Genomic DNA, 16855 nt, shown 5'->3' with positions numbered 1-16855 from the left:
CTAATGGGTTAAAGTGAAAGCTTCAAAGCTGCAGGGTTTCTCAAAGCCTATAATATATTAATATACCTCTTAAATCTCCAAGAGGGAGATATAGAATGATAGAATGAATTATTTGGCTACAGATTCCTTTTTTTTGGGGGGGGGGGGGGTGGCGGGGCGGTGCATGGTCCGGGAATCAAACCCGGGTCTCCTGCATAAAAGGCAAGCATTCTACCACTGAACCACCTGTGCAGCCTTACAGATTCTTTTTTAAGCCCAAATCTCATGGTAATAGAAAGAACCCACTTAGGGGATACTCCTCTAAGGAAAAGTACTCCTTATTTTCTCTCTCTCTCTCTTTCTCTCTCTCAATTTTTTTCTTTATTAGAGAAGTTGTGGGCTTATGGAACCATCATGCCTAAAATACAGGATTCCCATATACCACCTATTATTAATACCTTGCATTGGTGTGGAACATTTGTCACAATTTGATGACAGCACATTTTTATAATTGTACTAGTAACTATAGTCCAGGGTTTAATTTATGGTTCACTGTTTGTGTAGTATAGATCCATGGATTTCTTAAAAAATTTGTATCCTGTTACCATACGTATAAGCTAACATTTCCACATTTATGCTATATTCAGATACAAACTGCAGTGCTGTTAATTAGTTTCACCATGTTGTGCTACCATCATTGGAACTTATGTTTGGTAAACTTGGTGCCAGGACCACTGCCATCATATCCCTTCTGGAGAAAGTTAGAAATGATCAAAGTGGACCAAACTATTGCTACATCACAGAAGCACTCCGGTCTGGCTACACCTAAATCCTGCACAGTATCATTCTGTGCTTGAGAATTGCTTCCTGTTTTCAGTCCTGTCTTCTAAAATGCCTATGCTTCACTATGGCAGAGTATCTTCGGCCTCTTTTCGTCTCTCCTAGCTCTGCACAAGTGCATGACAAACCCCAAGTCCCGGGAGAAATGAGGAGAAGCAGCAAATATTAAGTAGCGACCAGTTATTTCAGGACTTAGCTTTCTAGGCTGGCAGTGTATTATTGGACAAAGACGTCTGGGGCAAGGCCATAAGGCTAAACAATGTCAGAAGTAACAAGAAAAAAAGAGCAAAAGAATTTAAAGTGTTGGGGAACTTGGAGGCCAGACTTTGAGGGACTGACCACCCCATGGTGTGAACAGTTTCTTAGACAAGGAAGGCAGCCTGAACCCATGCCGGAATGCCTGCCCTCCACTTTATTGTCATTTTATTGTAATTTTGATGCTAAATACTTTTCTTCTTTGGTTTTGCAACTGGAACAATATTCAGATTAAGGGGTACTGTTAAGTTTTTAATTTTAATAACCATTGTTTTTCTTTGAAATGTGAGTCTCAATGATTCTCTGTATTTGTAAGTGCAATTTTATTATATTCAGCAGGGTCAGAATTTTTTTTCCATTTGAAGGACATCTGAATTCATCAAAAACCATAGGACTATAGAGTCTGCTTAACAGAAATTTATTTTATAGCAATAATTACTGAGAACTATCTCTCAATCAAAGGATATCTGTCACCTATGATTAAGTTTTTCAATTGTTCAAGAAACATAGGTAGCCAAAAGAATTACTCAGAGTATCTGAGACAAACATCCTAATCTGAGTATGTTGTTGTATATGGAGAAGGGCTTTGGAAAGTGTTAGCATGGCTTTTGGGCAGAAAGAACCCCCAGCTTTGCTACTTCTAAAACTGTGTGACTCTGGGCAAGTCCTCTCCTCTCTGGGTCTCAGTTTCTTCTTCTGAAAAATCAGGGTATTGAACTAAGTGGTCTCTGAGACCCCAATATTCTACTATAACTTTGGGGGTATATGAGTGGAGAGAAAGGAGGAACCAACTAGTAGGACACTGGGTTATAAAGACCTGGGTTAAACAACTTCAGTCAACTCCCAGTTGCTCCCAGTGCCAACTGGGCCCATTTGAATCTCTTCCAAAAATTACAGAGAATCCTTGGTTTGGAGATATCTATGCCATATGTGGAGGTGGGATCTCAGAATCCCTGCAGTTCCTTTGTGAATAAAGATGGAGATTTCCCATTACACGAAGTACAAAGATCACTGCCCCAATATTCTCAGGAGTGTATCTGCTAATGGACTCAGATGGATTTGGATTCAAAATTTGCCTCTGCCAACTTTCTAGGTAGGTGACCTTGGACAAGTCATTAAACCTCTCTAGAGATTCTGCTTTCTCATCTGTAAAGTTCAATGACATAATACATGTAAAGCTCTTAGCATAGGGACTGGCCCTGTATCCTCCAAATACTAATTGCTATTATTATTTTCATCACCATTATTAACTGAAGCATCTTAGCTATCTCCCTATACATTTTACCTCTCTGCAATACAGCCAAAAGGAGCCCCATCTTTGTACAATATCCTTCATGTGAACTCGTGGTTAAAGTTGAGCTAACCTGCTCACTGTCTTACACTGCTTTTAGTACTTTCCCAACTCTATACTTTGGTTCACCCTCTGCCTGAACTGCTTGCTCTTCCCTTCCCTCATCTCAGACAAAAACTGTACTTTGTCCAATATTCCCTGTGCTCCAATAAATATCCCTGACCACCTCAACTAGCAAGGATTACTTTCTCCTCCAAACACATAGACTTTTTTTTTTTTAATTTTTTTATTAATCAAAAAAAAGAAAAGAAATTAACACAACATTTAGAAATCATTCCATTCTACAAATGCACTCAGTAATTCTTAGTATCATCACATAGATGTATGATCATCATTTCTTAGTACATTTGCATCGATTTAGGAAAAGAACTAGCAAAACAGCAGAAAAAAATATAGAATGTTAATATAGAGAAGAGAATTAAAATAATAATACTAATAATATATATATATATATATATATATAAAGGAAAAAGAAAAAAAGCAAAAACAAAAGATACAAACACACAAACAAACAAAAAACCATATTTCAGGTGCAGCTTCATTCAGTGTTCCAACATAGTTACATTACACTTAGGTATTATTGTGCTGTCCATTTTTGAGTTTTTGTATCTAGTCCTGTTGCACAGTCTGTATCCCTTCAGCTCCAATTACCCATTATCTTACCCTGTTTCTAACTCCTGCTGGTCTCTGTTACCAATGATATATTCCAAGCTGATTCTTGAATGTCGGTTCATATCAGTGGGACCATACAGTATTTGTCCTTTAGTTTTTGGCTAGACTCACTCAGCATAATGTTCTCTAGGTCCATCCATGTTATTACATGCTTCATAAGTTTAGTCTGTCTTAAAGCTGCATAATATTCCATCGTAGGTATACGCCACAGTTTGTTTAGCCACTCGTCTGTTGATGAACATTTTGGCTGTTTCCATCTCTTTGCAATTGTAGATAATGCTGCTATAAACACTGGTGTGCAAATGTCCGTCTGTGTCTTTGCCCTTAAGTCCCTTGAGTAGATACTTAGCAGTGGTATTGCTGGGTCGTAATCCATTCTGCCATTCTATGTCTTTTGATTGGGAAATTCAGTTCATTAACTTTTAGTATTATTACTGTTTGGATAATATTTTCCTCTACCATTTTGGCTTTTGTATTATATATATAATATCTGATTTTCCTTCTTTCTACACTTTACTCCATACCTCTCTCTTCTGTCTTTTAGTATCTGACTCTAGTGCTCCCTTTAGTATTTCTTGCAGAGCTGGTCTCTTGGTCACAAATTCTCTCAGAGACTTTTTGTCTATAAATGTTTTAATTTCTCCTTCATTTTTGAAGGACAATTTTGCTGGATATAGGAGTCTTGGTTGGCAGTTTTTCTCTTTTAGTAATTTAAATATATCATCCCACTGTCTTCTAGCTTCCATGGTTTCTGCTGAGAAATCTACACAAAATCTTATTGGGTTTCCCTTGTATGTGACAGATTGTTTTTCTCTTGCTGCTTTCAAGATCCTCTCTTTCTCTTTGACCTCTGACATTCTAACTAGTAAGTGTCTTGGAGAACGCCTATTTGGGTCTATTCTCTTTGGGGTGCACTGCACTTCTTGGATCTGTAAATTTAGGTCTTTCATAAGAGTTGGGAAATTTTCAGTGATAATTTCTTCCATTAGTTTTTCTCCTCCTTTTCCCTTCTCTTCTCCTTCTGGGACACCCACAACACGTATATTTGTGCGCTTCATATTGTCATTCAGTTCCCTGATCCCCTGCTCAAGTTTTTCCATTCTTTTCCCTGTAGTTTCTGTTTCTTTTTGGGATTCAGATGTTCCATCCTCCAGTTCACTAATTGTAGCTTCTGCCTCTTTAGATCTACCATTGTAGGTATCCATTGTTTTTTCCATTTTTTCTTCTTTGTCCTTCACTCCCATAAGTTCTGTGATTTGTTTTTTCAGATTTTCTATTTCTTCTTTTTGTTCAGCCCATGTCTTCTTCATGTCCTCCCTCAATTTATTGATTTGGTTTTTGAAGAATTTTTCCATTTCTGTTCGTATATTCAGCATTAGTTGTCTCAGCTCCTGTATCTCATTTGAACTATTGGTTTGTTCCTTTGACTGGGCCATATCTTCAATTTTCCGAGCGTCATCCATTATTTTCTGCTGGTGTCTGGGCATTTGATCAGATTTCCCTGGGTGTGTTACGCAGCTGGTTGAAAGCTTTTTCTGTGAAATCTCTGGGCTCTGTTTTTCTTTTCCTGCCCAGTAGGTGGCGCTCGTGGCGCTCGTCTGTCTGCACCGCAGTCGGCCCGGGAAACCGCGCGTGGAGGTGGGGGTCGCTGGCCGCCGCGGCTTGGGAGAGTGCCGGTCCTAATTGCCCAGCTGGCCCGAAACGCCAAGCGTGACGGGAGGGCCCCGCTATCCAACGTTCCCAGTCAGGCTGGTGAGCCACGTGCGTGGAGGGGACCCCAGTCGCCAGCCGCCCCGCCGGGAAAACGCGCGCCCCTCGGGTAGCTCACCGCAGCAGATTCTCCCTGCCCGTTCAGCTGTTCCAGAATGGGGTACGCTGTCTTTTTGGTCTCTGTCGTGACTCCGGGAGCTGTTTCGTATTGTTTCTGTTTCTTTAGTTGCTTTTCTGGAGGAGGAACTAAGACCCGCGCGTCTTACTAAGCCGCCATCTTCTCCGGAAGTTCCCACATAGACTTTTATTGCCTGAATCATTTGATCAAGAAATTAATCACAAAAACCACCTTGTGGTTGAAAACATTAGAAATTAAATCCAGAATGATTTCACTTTTCAGGTGTAGCCACTTTGATAGCAGAGGCTATAAAAAGCACTCTTTTGTCTCCCCCTTTGGTGCCTAGCACAGAGATGGTTCCAATAAATACACGGGCTTTTTATTTTCTCGCGAGAAAACCTAGGTCCATCTTTATAGGAAAGGTTCCATTAGAAGTATCTTTGGACCTGTGTTGTCCATTATATATAATGAGTAGTTAAAATGTGGCCAATCTGAAAGGAGATGTGTAGCAAGTATAAATTAAGCATAGGATTTCAAAGACTTGGTACCAAAAAAAAAAAAACCAATGTAAAATACCCCCTTTAACATTTGTATATGAATTCCGTGTGGAAATGGTAATACTTTGGATATATTAGGTAAAATAAAAGATATTATTAAAATTAATGTCACATGTTTCTTTTAATTTTGTAAATACAGCTACTAAAATTTTTTCAGTTACATATGTGGCTTGCATTATATAGTTTTTTGTATAGCACAGCTGTGGCCCTTTAAAAACATAAAGCTTGTGAGCTGATAATCAGATAAACTAAACCATTTTACCACTGCTCCTGTCAAAGAACACCTATAACAACCTGCTGGTGTTTGAATTTCATGTCTGTTCTAATCTAGCAGTGTAGGTGTGAACGGTTCACGGGTCCTTGGAAGGAATGGGAGCTCCTGATGTGTATGCCAGATGGGAACCTGTCTACAGAGGAGTTGGCAAAGGAATGCACTATGGACAGGCCATCTCTTTCATGCTTGATATGTTTTTGCTATTAATTAAGAAGGTCGAAATCTCCCTGATGAAATACTAAAATAAAATATGGCCAAGTGGTTTAGGCATGAGTATGATAAGGATGGCAAAGGAACAAACTGTATGATAAGTGTTGAATAATGATATTGATTTTAAGCCAGCAGTTGGATAACTAAGGAGCATCCATTGATCAGAAATCGCTCAGGAGCTCTTAGTTCATTCAGAAAGACCATTTTCACCCTTATGCAGACAGAAGCTACCAAAGCAGTCTTCCAACCAAATCCTCTTTGTGGTCACATTATTCAGGCCTAGGAACTGTTGAATACTCAATGCATTCCCCTTTGATAGGTGCTGTGAAGGCTGCAAAAGATATAACAGATAAAACTACAAAACTCAAAGGTCTTATAAGCTTACTGTTGTCCATAGAATCAGGAAAGGCTCGATGGGGGTGAATAACCCTGCAGGCGGCTTCAGAAAGGCATGCAACATTGGGTCAGAGGCAATACGTTAAGGCACAGGATATTAGAGCAGAGGATAAGAAGGATGCAAAGGAGAAGGAAGACAGGAAGATGTCTGTCTTGGAATGTATCAAGAGCAGGAGAAGAGGAGAAGAAAGGGTGGTACAGTAAAAATGCAGCTGTGAGCTTGTAGTGTCTTCATCTGCAAAATGGGTTAATACCATTGTCACAATCTTGCAGTGAGTATTAAATGAGCTTATGCATATGAAAAGCACCTAACTTTACCTGGCCCATCACAGACCACCAGCCCACCCCCAGGACTGCTATTTCCCTCCCTTCTGTCTCTCATCTTGGGCTTAGACCTCTTTATTCCTGACCTGGACAACTGAATTTGTATCTGCAACCCTTTCTAAGCCCTCAGTTCTTGCCCATGAGGTTCCTAACCTTGATTTTGACAATTATCTTGCTGCTGGAGAGCATTTCAGGTACCTGTTAGCCCATGCAGAGTGAGTCCATCTCAGTAAGGATGAAGGTAGCGCTCTTTGAAAATTGGAAGCCACGATTTTCATCAAAATCAACAGCAAATTGACCATTTAATCTCAGCAAGGAAGTGATCATCGTCTGGACCCACATTTCAAATTCACACGGACCAGAGTTTATCAATCCAATTCTACTCTCCATGGGATGCTCTATTAAAATGTCTAAATATCTACTTCATTGAGACCCAAGCACTAAGTGTAATTCTGCCCTGGCAAAGTATTGAAAGATCTGTAAACCAAGCACTTCACACTCTCCGTTTTTAACTCAGCTTTAGAAAGAAGACAGCCAGGAGCATGGCGCACGTGCATGCGTGCATGCGTGTGTGTGTGTGTGTGTGTGTGTGTGTGTTTTAAAGTCAGCATTAATTCTACTTTATTTTTGTAACACACCTTTTTTGCCACCCCTACCTGCTACCTCATATGGAACAGAACAGATGGCAGTGGTTCTGATAATTCTCAAAGAGAAAATAAGAGGTAGTGGATATGTTGTGCACAATCACAAAGCAATCCTAACACAACCCGTGCACAGAATAAGCTAAGCTTGGAACAGGCCACTGGGTAAGAATGAAATCAAGACCAGGCAGATTAGTTCAGGCCTGCCAAGAGGAAGTGGCAGAAGTCTGGGCAGTTCCAAAGGCATGGAGAGCTTCCCTTGCTGACCACCTGTCAAACCAATTCAGACGAGATGAGAAACTTTGAGAAATCACTCAATAAATGAGGGGCTTTCAGAACAGAAGTTACCTCTGAGGTGGACGTTGGGGGGTTTGGGTACCGTCTGTCACATGAGAGAATCTTCTGGAGGTTATAGAAATAGGGTAGATTTTGATCTGGGTTGTATTTACACAGGCATACATATGTAAAAACTCCCCAAGCTAGGTGGTGAGGATTTGTGTCCTTTTCATATGTAATTCATTAAAGATGTATTTCTTTTAAACAATAAAAAAAATGTATTTCTTTAAAATACAGGCCCAGAGGAGGATGCCTGCCTTACTGCTGCCAGTCATGTCAACTGGCACAGCCCTTCTGGAAAGCAATTTGCCACCATGTATCAACAGCCTTAAAATAGGTTTAGAGCCTTTGACTCGGTGATCCCATTTCCGGGTGTCTGTCCTAAGGAAATAATCTGAAACATGAGAAAAACAATGTGCGAGCCAGTGACCATCACAGTGTAGTGTTGTTCAAATAAATGAACAAGAGATATACTTGCTGGTGTATGACTAGGTTTATGTTCCATGAATATATTAACTTTAAAAAAGCAAGATACAGAAGCTCAGCTATGCATTATGAATGACTGGCCCTGCCCAAAACACAAGTACGGGAAACAGAAATGATGGGAAATACCACAAAATCATAACACTGTTTATGTCATGATGATGGGATTTTAGGTGATTGTCCAAAGGTCATCGTAGAATCATTTCGTGTCTGTGTACAGCATATCCACTGCTTGTCCTCTCTATGTATTGATGGTATATTATTTAAAAAACAAAATAATGTAAAGGGCAGGGAACCTATGGGGGCTCAGGATTGTCCTGTCCTTAACAATTGCAACAGGGTCTCTAGTAGCAAGCCAGCAGGATGAACATTAGCTTAACAAAATAATAGTTCTTCAAGTAACGCCATGCCCTACGTAGGAGTCTCTTAAATTTGTTCCACGATTTAAATACTTTCCAGAATGTTTTTATATCTACTCACCAAATTTCAAGAAAGAGGCAATGATAAAAGTACAAACCTGAAGGGGCCTCAATATCCCTTGGCTAGTGCTGGGAAATACATAGGCCCCAAAGATGTACGTGGGGAGCCAAACACCCAATGCCTGAAAAGGGAAAAGGACCAAAGAGGTAAAACATCAAATGCCCAGGTGTGATTTTCAGATCCCTGCCGATCCTACGAAATCTTGACCTGCTCTCTCATCTTGATTTACTCAGCTAGGTGAGTGATCCAAAGGCAAGTAAGCTGACGCTCACAATTTTTCCCCCACTGCCTGTATAATAAAGGCAACCACTTATCAAGTGTTTTCCTTCATCCCCTTAAACTTCTTGCAGTCCAAACCCACAATTTGAAATTCCTGTCACTTCGCAGAACTTCTAGAGCTTTTCTCCTTCCTACCTATATGAAGCTTGAGGATGATTTCACTTTTCCCCTCCAGGTGTTCCATCAGCTATAGCCATTAGAAAGAGCCTGAACCTTGTCTTTATGAGACCTCCTTCAAAGTGGGCTGTCACTGGGTTTGATGGTCCGGTTGCAAGATTGAAGACTTCAGCTCTGTGAAGAACTGCTCTTGAAAAGGCATCAGTGAGGTCCCCAGGCCCAAGTTTTTACAACCACTGCCAGGATTCTCAAGACATTCTACTCCTTCCATGAAAGGTCCCAGGAAGAAACATAAATGCCATGAATCATCACAGGAATGGTTACATATGCAGAACAAAACAGGAGGTAGTTGGCTGTGCAAGGGTAACTCAGTGGTAGAATTCTCACCTGACATGCGGGAGACCCGGGTTTGATTCCTGGACCCTGTACTTTCCCCTGACACCCAAAAATAGAGAAAACAATAGGAGGTAGTGTGACCTGAGAGAAAGATGCCAAGGTTGTTTTATTTTATTTTAAAGATTGTGAAGAAGAATATGGATCAAGAAACTGTCTCAAGACTTTCCTTTGCCCAGAACTTTTCTTCCTTTCAGGTCTCTCGGAAATCACGAATCCTGTGAGCAGTGATTTCCCTCAGTATGCTGGGTTAACACCCAAATAAGAGGCGTGTGAGGAGAAAGAAGTTTTCCACAAAACTGACCAAAAAAAAAAAAAAAAAGAGATCAGGAAACATCTCTGAAGCACTATGATGTTATCATATAGGCAGACTCAAATACCACAAACAGGTTTTGGGGCCCAAAGCAAGTCACTTAATTAACCTGAACATCAGTCTCCTCATTCTCTAAAGCAAACAGTTTCAACAGAAGCCTTTCACGTTTCCAGAATCTCCAATATAAAATGGGAGCCTAAGACGGTATTCCAGGGGAAGGCTCGATATCTGAGACAAGGAGGGCTAATAATGTGCTGGCTTCTCTTCAGCAAGTCTTGGGCACTTAACAGGCATTCTTGTCAAACTACATTCTGGGCACCGCTCCCCAGTTCTCAGAGTAGAGATGCTTCAGAAATGGTTCTCATCTACTAAAATGCACCCAACAGCTGTACTTACTGAGGGGTTGGGAGCTCCCGCTCTGTTCCAGGGGCAAACAAAGGGGTCAAGCCTGTTTCAGGCAGAAGCCACAGAAGGCAACAATGCTTCTCTTCACAGTGAGCTTCCCACCTGTCAACAGATGCTTAAAGCCACAGGATGAATATGAAACAGCTGAGTTGGACACCAGAGTAGAGCCAGGCATCTGTTCCTTGCCTATCAGTCTAAAAAGCGTGGCAGTAATACTGAAAAAGAGTCTGGTGGTGCATATAATATGACCATTTTGCACATTTTCATCACTCTGCAGTTTCTAGGCCATGCATCATTCAACCAAAGGAGTTGTAGAACAACCAAAAGTTTTATGCTACAGGTAAGCTGAAGAAGACAAAATTCTAGGAGACAACAGATAAAATAATAAGGGTTACCATGAGGGGATAAACAGCTAGGGAGTCACTGAGCTTCAGAATTCAGCTTCAATGGGAAGACTCGATTTTTACCAAATTATTCACATGAAAAGGTTCATTTTCTTATCAATATTTGTGTACTAATCATTTGAGCATCTGAATTATCCGAACGTTTTGATAAAAGCTTATATAATTACCGCTTAAAGCCTAATGAAGTAGATTTAAGAGGAAGATACAAATTCGGGGTGCATTATGATTGCAAAGAGAATTTTTTTTTAATTTTATACTCAGAAACCTTCAAAAGCTCTAAGTCTAAACCCTGATGGGCTCCATTCTAGGGCCAATTTGCTAAGATTATTTTATTTAAGATTGCTTTTCTCCAATTCCAACATGTATGCTTTCTGATTTGTGTCTACCATATGCTTGAGAATTTTATTACAAGCCAAAATGCTGATGAAAAAGTTAACCCAGAAAACAAAGAGCCATACATTTTGTGCTACATTTTCATTTAGTGCAAAAATACCTTTTATTCCTTTTTTATTTTCATCATTTAGATTTTAAATTTCACATACCGAAAAAAATTGTATGAATTTATTTTTGTTTCTTTGCCTATAAATTGTTTTTCTTTCATTGTAATATATGAAAGTACGTACATGACCATTGTGCCAAACTACTTCCTAAACTACTCTGACTTGGAATGATCATGATCATTGTGGAAATTGTGGAAAAATACTGGGGGAAAAAAAAAGGACGGGCAGGAAAAAAACAATCACAATTCACCATCACTGTTAACATTCTAATAAATTTCTCCCATCTCGTTTTCCTATGTATAAGGTTTGTTGTTGCTTTAGGTAAACAGCTTTACTAAGATACAGTTTCCATACCATACAATTTGCAAATCTAATATGTACCATTCAATGGCTATTAGTACATTCGCAAAAATTGCCACAATCAATTTTAGAATATTTTCATCATCCAAAAAAGAAACCTCACATTCCTAAATTATCACTCCTTTATGTCCTCATCGCCCCTAGTCTTAAGCAACCACTAATCTACTTTCTCTATAAATAGATTTGCCTATTGTAGTTGTTTCTAATTATCCTGCATATTTTATCCCTTTCTCACCTAACATTATATCACAAGCATTTTCAAATTGTTAATTATAAAGTTTTTGTTAGAAAGTAATGATTAAAAAAGAAAAGTAACAATTACATCATCCTTTCCATCAAGTGCATTTACAACAATACACTGAACTACTTGCTGTTGGAAATCTAGATACTTTCCAATTTCCACTGTTTCTGACAGTTTACGTTGCCTGGGTCCTGGTACTAAAACAACTGATGAGAGATTCATTCATGTGAATGCAAGGGCCAGCCTGGGACGTCAGGGCAGTACAAGCCTGCCTACCACACTCCTTTAGGCTTTAACTGCTCAGCTAAATTTCTGCCTATGGAACCCTTGGCATAGAGACACTAACCTTGTCAAGGGGAAACTAGGGCTCAAAAGTGGCCCATGTGTGGGCGGGCCGCGGTGGCTCAGCGGGCAAAGTGCTTGCCTGCTATGCCGGAGGACCTCGGTTCGATTCCCGGCCCCAGCCCATGTAACAAAAACGGAGAAACAGAATACAATAAAACAAGAAAATGTTTAAAAATGTTTCCCTTCCTTCCTTCCTTCTATCCTTCCTTCCTTCTCTCTGTCTTTCCTTTAAAAAAAAAAAAAAAAAAAAAAAAAAAGTGGCCCATGTGAGAAGCTGACAGATGCTGGATACCTGGCCTCCCGTTGGTTATCGTCCTGATCTGGTCACTATCACATCCGGCATACTCTTCCCCCACTTACACTGCAATTTGGTGCCCTCAGGCTGCAGCCAGAAGCACAGAGCAATCAAGAAACCTGTAGGAATCCAGTACCAAGGCGGACGTAGGTTAGGAGGCTTCAAGGGCCCATTCGGTAGAAGAGAAATTGCACATTCCACCCTTCCCAAATGTGAAAAGTGATGGGACAATTCACAGCATATCTGGAGGGAACATGAATTTTCAGTCATCATCTGCAGCGTGCTGACCTGCTGATGACATACTGACCACTATTAAAGACACACACAAACACAAACCTACAGGTAACATTCAGTGACCATTTACATTGCTCTTGGCCCCTGGCTAAGCACTTCACATCAGTTTATCTCATTTAATCGCACAACACAAATTTAAGGCACATATTTCGAGTATCTCTCCCCCTTTGGTAGATAATGAAATGGAGACCCTGAAGTCACCTGCCCAAGGTCATACAGCCGCAACCCCCACCAAAAAATAAAAAGTGGTCGAGGAAGGATTCAAATCCAAGTCTGCCCAAAGTTTAAGCTCTCTGATCCCATCTAAATGTGGACAACTGGCTATACAAGAGCAGGAGTGAGGCAGTATCATGCATTTATTAGAACACCTACTATGTATCAAGTCCTGGTGTACACAATCTCCCAATAACCTCCCTGAGTGTAGGCAGCCTTCGTTTACAGTTAAACAAGCCGAGGTTTTTAGAGGTTAAATGATTTGCCTGAGGCCTCATAGCAAATAAATGACCCAGCTGTATGAAATCCCTGACTCCAATGACTCCAACTAAAAGATCTTATTGTTAAACCAAAGCTTAAAGACAGAGGTAGAGCCCCGTGTTGTTTGAAGACCCAAGGGCTCAGGAAACTGCTCTTTGGCCACAATGGAGAAAAGCAGGCTAAGCTCATCTCAGGGAGCAATGAGTTCTGAATACTGGTTTCCAAAGGTAAGATACAGTCGACGGAAAAGATGTAATTTTCTTCGTGACTTGAGAATTGCACATCGACCATAAATGTGCGCTTTGTCAAAGCTTTGTGTTCACCTTTATGCTTAGCAGACCTCGTGGGAAGCAGTAAAATATGACAATTATGCAAACAGCAGTGTTGAGCCAATTACATGGAAAAGTGGGTGTACTTAAAGGAAAAAAAAAAAAAAGTTGGCAAAACTTAAGCTGCCCTTCTTAACAATGAAGAGTTTAAATTCCAAGACATTTTTGGCAAATAGGAGGGCATAGGTGACTGTCACTTTCTCTCTAGGTGTTATTAGCACCAGAGGGCTCCTGGTCCTTTGTTTTCAGCTTTTAATAACCTAAGTGCTTTCCAATGGCATTTTAAGTGAGTTGCTAAAATGTTCGGGATTCATTTCCTTGCACTGAACTCCACAGAGATGATTCTCACAAGCAAATAAAAAGTAAGCGTTTAAAAGATTTCTTCTCTAATCAGATAGTGGGGAAATCCATTCCTTTTTTGTTTTTTTTTCCTGCTCCATGCTTGAAAAGGTTAGTGTGGCCTTTGGAAAATACCAGTCTGTGCATTCGGTACCCTATTAATGATTTCCGGGATGCACTGACACTTTCGAGTACATCTTAACCTTTTTAAAATGGGGCCTCCATTGTCTTACCTTAATAAGCAGTTTGTTCACCTTATGTCTTACAAAGGCCACCCTGGTGGAAAGTAAGTATGCGATGCAAAGCAGCTTGGATAAGCAGTGTAGTGGAAGGAGAAGGACAGAGCACCAATTACATAAAACGCAACCTGCAGAGCCCTCCCCTCCCCAACCTCTTCCTCTGACCCCAACACAGTAATGACAACAGCTCTCTTAAACAATGCCCAATGATTACTCCTTGGCTCAGCAACTTCCTGGAAGTCCCCCTCTAATTGCAGCTGTATGAATCTAATTCTTGTACATTTATGGGTCGCCCTGCAGCCACCAAAATCCAGGCTCACTAGCTGGCTCCTATAGTTTAAAGAACCAGACTGATAAGAAATCTGTTTATGATTTTGCCCTCCTGTTTCTATGTCCCTCATACTCTGGCGTCTTGATCTTATTAATGCCTACATAGTCTTCAGCATAATTTCTGAGTCCTCTGGTTAGAATTAGCTGCCCTGTCCTCTCCAGGTTCCCTTGGCACTTTTTTCCACAGCAGCTTGAAACATTTATTGAGCATCAACCATTTGCAAAATTTTGGGCAGGGTTCCGGGGTTACAAATAGTGACAGTCTCTGCCATCGAGGAGCTCAAGATCAAGTTGGTTGTAAAACTCTGGAGTTTATGCAAAGTTAAAATAGTTAATATAGAGACCTTTTCCATATGTAGATTGCAGTGTGACCCTAATCATGACCGACTCCCTAAGGCCCTGGCAACACTGAACAAGGCCCTACCCACACTGAACCTAGGATGTCTGAGGGACGGGCATGTGCTCACAAGAGGAAGGCTGGAAAGAGAGCTTAATGAAAACAGAAAAGGCCAGTTTGCAGGCCCTCTGATCTCGCCTCCTCCCAGGTACAGAAGTTCTCTTTTCCAGGTTCCCTCAGGGTGCACCATTTGCTGTGAGGAGCCCTCCTCCCCTCCCCCCACACTTGGCACACACTTCAACTCCAGGTTCAACATATTTTACAGTAGGTGTCCTGCCCTGTGTCCCATGAGGTGCTTGAAGGAAGCATCTGGGCTTATTCTTTTCTGTATCCCCTCTGGCAGCTAGCATATTGCCTTGCCACATCATCAGCCCTCCCTATTGCCTGCCAGATGAACAAATAAATAAAGGCTGGTAACTTTGGACTGGTTAGTGACAAGCCTTGATTATATGGCTAAGGAATTCCAATTGGGTGATACATGTTATTTTCATGAGAGATGTCAGAAGAAGCATAGCCTCTAAAAGGAAAGGCATATTCATTTGTGTTTCCTATAAAATTAAAAATTCTAGCCTCCATGAGATATTAAAAACTCCACTGGACGATCTGTTTGTGGGAAATGAGGAACCATTTACAATTCATCAAAGCAAAGAGGTTTACTTGGTTGAGCCTCGAGGTGGAGAGAAATGGTATTATAAATCCATTTTAAAAAGAAAAGCCAAAAACGCCTAGAAAGCATTTTGCAGTACAAGAGAAAAGCAATTTACTTGTTACTGCTTCAATTTCTTAAATCATCTGGCTTCATAGATCAACACTAACTCTCTTTAAATCTACCAAATGAAATTCCATCCAATGACTCATTACCCAGGGCAAGCTGCAAATTGTGATTTGTGATTCCGGTAGTTCCTCCAGGAAATGCGGGGGGGAAAAAAAAATGATTGTCCAGAAACACATCAAAACCCTGCCTGTGCATAAATGCATGCCATTCACACGCCTACCTGATTCTCCCTCACTATGTCCGGGACTGTGAAGACTAATAAAAAATGGGCCGTGACTTCTTGGATAGGTGCTAATAACCGAGTATCGATTCTTTGCCACTGTGGGGCTAGTGCTGCCCCACTGGACCCCGCCTGCAGGAAAGTTAGCAGAATGCAGAAAGCCAGCCTTCACTGTAATCGAGTTCCAAGCAGTAACACCCTTTGTGGCATGCTCACCTGGAACGGTCCTTATTTCCCTCCATTGGCCTTTCTCTTATATATCCGGGCAGAGCATCCTTTACACAGTAGCATTTGGAAAACTCAGTTGCTAACCTCTCATTCAAACTGTTCTGTACAGTTCTAGAATTCGGACCACAGGTGCCCAGTGGGAGCTCGGACAGTTCTTGGCTTGAACTTGCTCCCCAGAACCGTCCTCTCAATTCACAAAAGGTTTGCTATAAACTCTTTGCGTTATTTGATCCAGCTCCATCTTGCAAGAATTCCTTATCTAATCAATGGCTTTGTTGTGAACAATGAACGTGACTACGTAAACTGATAAAACCGCCAATTTTTCCCCCTTCTTCCCAAAAGCACTGGTTTTCTTTATAGGGCAGGCACAGTGGCAGTCATCAGGTGGCTATTCGCTCTACTGCCGCCTGTTTCGCAGTAATTATGTTTTTATGGCTGTATTCTGCCACACTTATGCAAAAACACCATTTTAATGATCATAAATTCTTTAACCGTCTGACTCGTCCGGTGAGCACTCGCTTTCTCCCACTTCATCAGATCTAGCAAAGCTCCACAACCCTCTCCCCCTCAAACCACCCCCCCATCTTCCCTCCGCTCTCCACTCTTTTACTGCCAAGGAGAATCACCAGTTCTGTTCTCAAAGACGTCACACATCTGAACTGTTCTTAAGAACCATTCCCTGGTTGCTGTGTATCCGAAAGCAAGTCGGGCATTAGCAATGGATCTCAGTTCCACCATCTAGCACCAGATGGTGTTTACAGAGAAGGAAGTGATGAGATCTCAAAATGGTAGGGCCGGATTAAAGGGGTGGTCTAAGGGGGGTCTGGCTCCTAGGACCCAGAAGTATAAATTATAATATGTGAATTGAAATTTGACTCCACTTGGCAACACCAAATTTAATGATTTACCATTTCAACTTGGATTGTATTTTATCCCGGCTGAGAAAGGATTT

General features: G+C 41.0%; 1 protein-coding gene and 1 non-coding gene across 2 annotated transcripts in view; both read right to left on the bottom strand.

Annotated features, from left to right (window-relative positions):
* Nucleotides 1-16855, bottom strand: part of HS6ST2 (heparan sulfate 6-O-sulfotransferase 2) — a 378854-nt gene that overhangs the window by 230177 nt on the left and 131822 nt on the right. The window lies entirely within an intron of this gene.
* Nucleotides 161-231, bottom strand: TRNAK-UUU (transfer RNA lysine (anticodon UUU)). The gene has a single exon. It is a non-coding gene; the product is annotated as a tRNA-Lys (tRNA).

This window comes from Tamandua tetradactyla, chromosome X (assembly GCF_023851605.1).
Source record: "Tamandua tetradactyla isolate mTamTet1 chromosome X, mTamTet1.pri, whole genome shotgun sequence".
Classification (NCBI taxonomy): domain Eukaryota; kingdom Metazoa; phylum Chordata; class Mammalia; order Pilosa; family Myrmecophagidae; genus Tamandua; species Tamandua tetradactyla.
Note: the sequence above shows the minus strand (reverse complement) of the source record. Positions and strands in the feature narration are given on the sequence as shown.